Below are 9,501 nucleotides of genomic sequence, written 5' to 3'. Positions count from 1 at the left end.
TCTCATTATATAGAGTTTATTATTTCCTAATCCTATTAACAATACATTTAGATAACTCATAAACATATCAATCCATATATCGGTAGATTAGGCCTCATGCTCGATATCTAAGCTTCCTGCTCTCAAGCTTAACAACAAAGGTAAGACCAATGGCCTTAACATGTCACTTTGGAGGCATACCGAGTGTTGATTACTGTATTTTGTACTAAAATCCAGCCCGCTAAAAAGAATTAGAAGAAACCGGTTGAGCATTAACTCGAAAGTTGGGTTTATTTAAACCAAAACCAGACAAGAGACGTTAATATCGGCCCATAGAGCCGCACGAGTCAAATAAGATCTATTGGCCTCTTTTTGGATCAAAGATAGTCTAAAGATCCCACATTATTGGTGGAAGGTAAACGGTGTGCGATACTGTAATAAACTAAATAATCGAGAAAAGAATTAGGAGAAAAGGTTAGCAAAAGAGTTAAACCAGCCCAAAACTAAATGTGAGGAACATCCGTGGCTTGTAGTAACCAAAACTCCCCCAAACTTAATAGTGTCAAAAGACCCTCATTATAATATAAAAGAAGAAAGAGTAACAAACTCACCAAAAGTGTCTGTACCTCCTTATAAAAGAAACGACTTTGGGGGCTGTAGCACTTTACTTTCAACAAAAGAAATAAACAGAATCATGAACATTGACACTAAAAATACAAGGAGAAGAAGACACGTGCTTTCTTGATTATCATCCCACTTCTCCAACATAAATCGAATTAACAGCGGGACAAGGAGACGGGATCAACAACATATTGTTGCTTGCTTTACGGATCAATTACAGCCATGTATTGATCAGACTAAAATCCTTCTTATCTCACGAGACCTCAACGAGAAGACGAGAGCTCTTATACGATGTCTGATCTAACGAGATCATATGTAACCGATCCGAGTTCTTATAGATTCATCATCCGTTCGCAAACGATACAAGACCGATAAAACCGACATCTCACTCGAGATGACAATAACCAATCTACGTCCAGACTTGATCCCTTGACGGGTACGTAGGCAGCTCGATCCCGAGTTCAGTCACGATCCTTTTTCTCTTCCGAGGTCTCGATGTTGTTTGACACGAAGAACAAATTCCATTTTCGACGAATCGAACCTAATTCTATCATTTTGTTCTGAGGATATTGTCGCCCACGAAGTTCTTTCTTCCCTAGTTTTATATCTCAAACACTATCAAATACTTAGTGTAGATTTTAGGATCTACATTTTGGCGCCGACTATGGGGAAGATAGAAAAAAGACATCCTTACTTGGAACCCGATCCTAAGATTCGAAAGCACGAGAATGGATCCGACCTCCGATACCATTGTTACTACTGAACCATGAAATGATAATACTGATCTCTCCAAACCCGACACGAAGATCGAAGCCAAAACTCCACCGAGATCATCGAGCAAACCGTTCTGCACTGGAAAAAGTAGACGACTTGCCACCATCGATCTCAACCCATATCCCATCTTCGTGTCGTTTCTGAAAACCGATTCGAGGCTTATCAGGAACAAGAAACAAGAAGCACCTTTTTCTATTTTCCCAATCTTCTACCGAAAGCAAAATAAGGACGAAGCGAGCCAGCAGCAAAGTCAAACACGTTTCAATCATAAAGATAATAGAGACATAGTCTTTTTGACCACATGATTGAAAGAACGAGAAGGAAAAAGCTCGCTGAGCCATGTGCTTGAGAGCCAAATGACGTTGTCTTGCCATTGTCATGTACCGGAGCAGTACTATGAAGAGCGTGAGCAAGCAGAGTGGGAAGAAAGACACACAAAGCCGGAGCCGTGCCTTACCACCACCGATACCGATCTCCACCAGCATGAGCCGCGAGTCACCGGAGAACCATGGGAACGCGGTCTCAGTCGTGAAAATCACTGCCTAAGAGATCAGATCAAGTTGAATGGATCACCATCTCACTCTTGCTTGCATCTCAAGCTTCTTCCTTCATCACCTGTGAAGCTGTTTTGACATTACGACACCCACCGTTTGCTTGATCCATGGTGAAACCTTAACTTGTTTGGTGATCAAGTTATCTTGTTCTGTTTTCCGATCCGTCTCGCAGTCTCCCATATTGGCTAAGCCTAAGCAACATGACCGTTTATACCAAGATCAAAGATGTCTATATACTGATGGACAACGAAACTTCTCCTACAGAAACATCGGATATGTTCATTATAATAAGAAAAACATGAGTTTCAACTCACGATACAGAACTCTAAATGGTCATTTAAAGTTCATCAGATATAAGCACTTGACTATTTACAGATCACCTAAAAAAACATTCCCGACGTTGAATGAAAGAGAGCTCGAACTCGAGATTACTAGTTTCACTTCCACGAACGAGAGCTCTCAAGGAGCCAGAGGAACAATTGAAAAGCCATTATATTTCTATTGTTATCATCGATTACAAAGCACCACCATGACGACAAAACGATTCAGATTATTTGAGAAGGGAAGACACTCGATCCTATGTATGTTGCACATAGTAAAGACGTGTCCATATTACAACAAGAGACGAATCATATTTTGATTACGATAATGAAAAAAGACACATACTTTTCAAAGAAGAAGAGCCCGAGTCTTAAAGACCAGTAACATGTTCGCCATCGCTTCACGAGTCAGATACGGTAACATATTTGGCCATAATATAATCCTTCATTCGACAAAGCAGCTCGACAAAACCAAGAATGGAGAAAACTATAAACAGAACGATAATATTATCATGAATTCAAGATAATAAGAATCTTCTTCCACCTTTTTATCAGACAAGAGCACAAGGTCTCATAAGAAAAGAAAGAACAAGTTCAAAAACCGTCATATTTCTGTCACAATAAGGTGGGATCACCACTACAATAAGTTGGATGAGAGAAGTTACAACGAAGACAAATATGAGAACAAGAACAGAGCTTCCACTGCGTGATTTGATCAAAGAGAAGCTTTATATCAAGTTCTCAAATGGAGCACGCCTCCGCAACGACATCCCAAGGCTGAAGAGCTTGTGAGTTAAAGAGAATCCCCCTCACTCAAAAAGAGCAATGACTTTGTTGATTACTTCATTTCCACGTAACTGAACCATTATGTTTTCATAATGGTTAAATGCTTCCTCCACCACTTGATTATTCAACGAGAAGAAAAGGAGATGTATTTCTTTACTATTCATCACAAAATACGTTTTTCTTTTCGCTGAAGATAAGAAAATTACAAAAATGAACCTTCTCATACTCACGAATAAGGATATAACTCGTTTTCATATGATTATATTTACGCGAACTCGATGTCTTGCTCGAGACCGATGAAGCTGATATCTTGCTCGAAATCGATGAAGAAAGCTTCTGACTCAAGACAACGAAATCGATGCCTCGCTCGAGATGACTATAAACTGAATCATAGGATTTGAACTAGGGTTGCCACCCACTCGACCTCCATGAACGAAAGCTCACAAGTGGACAACCACGACTACAAGCATCCCTCTCTCACCTTCCAGCAAAGAAGAGTTCCCACCACTCAAGAGAAACCAATAAAAAGATCACCATATTCCTATCACTGCGTGACTACACCAACCTGACTTTTAAACAATTCTAATTGTTTAAAGAAGAAAGATACGCAATAATTGATATTTTCTGCACGAAAACCAAACAAGAAGTGGATGTGCGTTACAAACAGATGACCAGGAAAAGCTCGTTAGCTAAAGAGAATTAAATACAGTCATGTGTTCGACGGAAGCAGTTCTCTCCCTCCACGAACATAGCCCAACGAGATCTCGAGTTGATGATACACCATTTCGTAACGATCTTCATACGACATAAGGAAATCTTCATATTTGTTATAGTAAGAGACGAGATCGTATTATAACTACGACAGATAAATACGGGTACAAGTTCTTCAACCACGATGTCAAACTTTTTAACCAAAACCGACGTCTCATTTGAAACCGATGAAGCTGATGTCTTGTTCCGGACCAATGAGGAAAACTTCTCATTAAAGAAAAGGCGGCTCTGGGTCATGTCAAAGGATTCTCCGTTCTACAACCTCGTCACCTCACTTGAAGAACTGGGGGAACAACATCCCGCCAAAGGATCAAAAAAACGGTTATTATCAACCCGAGTTGAGGCAAGTTAAGGCGGAAACGGCCCCATGAGATCTCGTAAAGCAATGAGGACTTCTCAACAAGGTGGAGGGCGAGCTCAGAAGGAGCAGAATCACTATATCGCTTATCATTATTTTTCAAAAAGAGGAGGCAATCTTTCAAACCATTGGTTTGTCCAAGAAGAAAGAAGAAAGTCGAGAGACTTTTCCAACAAAAAGAAGTCGTGAATTAAAACAAAGGTCCCACTACGAAGACCAAAGATCAAAGAGAGATCCTACTTGCATTCCTGTCACCTCGACGAATTGTCCTATGTGAGCGCCAGCGATGTAATCCGATCATAGCCCAAGGAGAGTACGACGCCCTGTTCCCGCTATTATTTTATAAGAGGAACGAAGATGCTCCCTTCGAAACACAGATTAGCATAAGTCGAAGAAGAGAATTCAACCGCCATAAGTTCTTAAAGTTCGTTGATCACGTTTAAAACGACCTCCCATTCTAGAGGGTGCAAAAGACTTACCATCTAAGATAGTAAGGGACGAACTGATAAAGTTTACATCCCATTCGAGATGACAAGACTGATGACTCTCTCAAGGAAGATCGGACGCTATACCGATCTAATAAGATTGGTCAAACATCAGACCAACCTCGGTAGACCCGATCCACAATGACGAAATCAGAGTCGCAGGCCGTTGCCATCCCATTATCTAGACGTAGAAGAAAAATGATCTAACCATCATATTCGATAGACCAAGTGGACACAATCCTGTTGCCCGATCTAAATACAACAAGACTAGTATCTCCCTTTCTGACAGTACAGACTCTTAAAGAGAAGTAGGAGCCGTGATGTGTGCTTGCTACTCCCATCAACAGATCCCAGAACTAAGAACTCACGCAGCGAACTTTAATAAGTTGTCTAAAAACGAAAGAGATCCCACAGCGCATCAAGCCAAAGCACTCAAACTCCCAAGAAACCAATCTGAAATCATGGATCACAGCCTATGACACAAACTTGATCGAGCCACAGAGAATCTCTAGGTGCTCCAAAATTTCCATTTCATGATCCGTACATTTCTAGACCGAAGAAGCATCTGGACAGCACCTCGATCCAAATCAAACCACTTCAGCCTGAGTCTCAATACACTGGACAAAGATTGGACCGGCTAGCTCGAACACGAAAGCCTGCCAGTTCGCGCTCCAATCAATTTGACCGACCGACGACAACGCGCAAAAATCCCTCGAGCTATCGAGCTCCCCGAAACACTAATGACGCGGATACGATCTGTATGAAAATCATATCCGCCATCATTTAAGCAAATTCAGACCTTGCATCTGAATTAAAAGATAGGAAAACTCGACCTCTAACGAAGCTCGTGAAACACAAAGGATCGATAAGTCTCCCTTCTCCAATAAAGGGCATCGAGTTTGATCTCCGACGTAGTTTAGAAGCTCGAGGAGCCGAAAGTGCATCTTGCTCCACGAAAACAACGAGCCATATGTCCAAGGAACCTTAGCAGCTCAGTGGCCGAGCTCGACTCTTCAAGAAGATCGACCAATACAACTCCCAAAGAGCTGATGTCAAGGAGCCAATGAAACATTACACTCTCAGATCGATAGTAAGCTTTTGAACAAGCTCTTATCGTACCTCCAGAAATATACTGAGCATGATATCGAGCAGATCGAGACAAAAAATACCGGAGAGGCGCGAAGAAATCTCAAGCCATGTGTTCCACACTCCTTAAGAGAAAAATCCATCCACTTCATTATGAAAAGAGCCATAGAACGCCTCACTTCAAACGATCTCGAACTACTTGAAGGGTCAGTATATCCCTAAAAAAATAGTGAATAGATCTTATCTACACCGAATTGTGGAAAATCACAAACAAAATCCAAAACATCGCTAAAAGGTCCCGACCACGAAATCATTTCATGTTAAGGAAAACGATGAATCTAAACAAACCATGCAGAAATATTCTAAAATCACATGTCGTCTAAATGATATTTAAAAAAAAAAGCCGCAAGAAGCAGTAAGCGCGACATGGTCCGCGATTGCATACTACGAGTTGTGCACATATCAAGTCAGTAATTCACATCCTGAACACCTCTTCCTATCATCGGCTACATGAAGAACACATGATCAAACATCCAACACCGTTTCTTTTCCGCTAGCACACAATCACTAAGGTCGGAACACGCCAATGTCGGTAAACAATTATTTACAATATATTTACGCATATCAATATATTGCATCAGATAAAATAGATTATCGCATTACTATCGCATCCTTTTAAGTCATCAAAGTCATACTGATTTATTATTTCGCATCAAAACTCTATAAATAAACTTATACAACCACAAATATTTGTACACTCTTCTTGGACTATCAGTAGCTCAAACCACTATAGAGATTTAATTTTCAGCCTCAAGAGGTTCGAAATCTCATCTTCAACTTTAAACTCTTACCGATTTTTACCATGCGGTCTCAAACGACCCAAGCTCTCATCGACCAGAACCATCTTTCGTATCAAAAACGACATTGATAAACCAGCGTCCTTAGGCCACCACTGGCCCGCGAGTTAGATTCCTGATCAGTTTCCATCTCGCAAAACATCTCGAGGACGAGCGATATAAATTGCTCCTATAGCCGAACCAAAATAAACGTTCGCTCCCTACGTGTAGCCAATCATTTTCATTGACTTAATGATTCGTTGGGGCTATTTATATCTCCAACACCTTTACACAAACACCAAAATATCTACATAAATCAGAATCAACGTAAAATAAACTACAAGATTCACGTCGAAAGCTAATAAACAAAAAACAAACTCCATTAAAATACTCATCCATTATACCACGAGAGATCTAGGGAATTCTTCATACTTCTCAAAATCAGCAACTCTATTGACAAACTCGACCCATATTTGTGAAACCCCGAGCTCGATCCAAACCTCGTCTTTGGCGCGACATTTAAAACAAGCGACCTCAAACTCTTGTTTCAACCCGCAAACATAAACGACACTGATCACTAAATGATCAAACAAACTTTAAACGATTTGATACAATGCATCCGGTGGCTTGGATAAAGTGTATATTTCGGTCACGACAAACAAGACAAGATCGATGCAATTTCTCTTGTATGATCCTGATACCAAAAGGCAAATGACTTCGTGAGCTGTCTAGAGGAAAAACGACTTGGAATCATGTTGGCATTAGCTTCTCCGTCCTCCAACCTCGTCACCTCACTTGAAGGACTGGGGGACAAATGTTGATACTGGATTTCGTACTAAATCCATCCCGCTAAAAGAATTAGAAGACCGGTTAGCATTAACTCGAGTTGGGTTTAAACCAGCCCAGAGAGACGTAATATCGGCCGATAGACCCCGCACGAGTCAAAATGAGATCTTTGGCTTGGATCAAAGACTAAGTCTAAAAGATCCCCCATATCTCGGAAAGTAGCTCGTAACTTGAATAATGGAGAAATGAGTCAAAGCTAAATGTGAGGAACACGTGTAACAAACTCACCAAACTTAGAAGAGTCAACACCCTCTTATAAAAGAGGAACGAGATGGCTTTTGCAAAGGGGGCTGGAGCACTTTACTTTCCACAAAAGAAATAAACAGAATCATGAACATTGACACTAAAAATACAAGGAAGAAGACACGTGCTTTCTTGATTATCATCCCACTTCTCCAACATAAATCGAACCAACAACAGGACAAGGAGACGGGATCAACAACGTATTGTTGCTTGCTTTACGGATCAATTACAGCCATGTATTTGATCAGACTAAAATCCTTCTTATCTCACGAAACCTCAACGAGAAGACGAGAGCTCTTCATACGCTGTCTGATCTAACGAGATCATATGTAACTGATCTGAGTTCTTATAGATTCATCATCCGTTCGCAAACGACCGATAAAACCGATATCTCACTCGAGATGACAATAACTGAACTACGTTCAGACTTGATCCCTTGACGGGTACGTAGGCAGCTCGATCCCGAATTCAATCACGATCCTTTTTCTCTTCCGAGATCTCGATGTTGTTTGACATGAAGAACAAATTCCATTTTCGACGAATCGAACCTAATTCTATCGTTGTGTTCTGAGGATATTGTCACCCACGAAGTTCTATCTTCCCTAGTTTTATATCTCAAACACTATCAAATACGTAGTGTAGATTTTAAGATTTACAACGAGTAAACCTAATGCACTTGAAATATATAAAGGTGTGTTATGGTAACGGGGAAAGTACTCGGTTGTAAAAAAAAAGTGGTGAAAAAGAATCATAAATAAATTGAGTGATTTATGGGGACATAATGTAAATTCGTTGGCAATATGTCTGCGCTGGTTCAAATCCAGCTGGGCCCAATAATTTGCATAGACTTGTTTTTCTCTAGCTCAAAGAGAAATAAATGATCAGTCTAAATACTAGTGAAGGATATTATGCAGATTACTTGTAACTTCTTACTGTAATCACTGATTTTAGTAGATTCTGAGACATATTCTCGGCTAGACGTAGCTTCCTAGTTAAATCGGGTATACTCGATAAGTTAGTATGTATACTCTTTACTTGTCTCATCACTTGCATGTTTTCTCTCTTTGTTTGTTTCAACGTTTCTCCTTTTGTTTTCTCTGTTTCTTTCACACAAAATTCTCTTCTCAAGCTCTCAGTGTTTAGTCGTGTTTATTGTGTCTCTCTATCCAAGTGAAATCGACTCTCTTGGTTGCAGAAGAATTAAGAGAATTAATCAAAATAATTCCACCAATGTGGAAGTCTTTAGTCCAGTGGTCTACATCCAGCTAAGTAATGAATTTATGTTATAAATCATGAAATGGATTGCTATTAACCAAAACCAGAAGAGAAGGCCCATCAGCCACGACCAGGCCCAGCCGCGGCCGCGACCAAGAGATAGAGAGAGAGTCGGCTACTTGGCCGACTTAGTATTAGGTCGACTGGGCTTGGACGACTTAGTATTAAGTCGTCAAGCCTTGGCCGACTTAGGATTAGGATGTTTTCCTTTTCTTGTTATCTTTAGTAGTTTTCCTATTTCCTCTTGGATTAGGTTTTGTACTCTTTCCATTTATCTGTTCTTTGTATCCCCTATATAAAGGGAACTTATATTCAGAAATAATACATACAGTTTCCCCATTCTTTTACAACACGTTATCAGCACGATAGCCTCTAGAACCCTGAGACAAAATCGAAACCTAAAAGCCTAAAACCGGCGACTCTAAAACCCTAAGGACGTTCTTCGTTTGTTTTAAACTCAGACGATCCATCTCACCTCACAGACGTACCCTGTCCGTTCGGATTCGACGTCCCCAGCTCACGTTCCAGCCCAGACAAAACCCGATCAGCACACGACCCGCGTCAGAG

Source organism: Brassica napus, unplaced genomic scaffold (genome assembly GCF_020379485.1).
Source record: "Brassica napus cultivar Da-Ae unplaced genomic scaffold, Da-Ae ScsIHWf_151;HRSCAF=270, whole genome shotgun sequence".
NCBI lineage: Eukaryota > Viridiplantae > Streptophyta > Magnoliopsida > Brassicales > Brassicaceae > Brassica > Brassica napus.
This window is presented reverse-complemented; position numbering follows the sequence as displayed.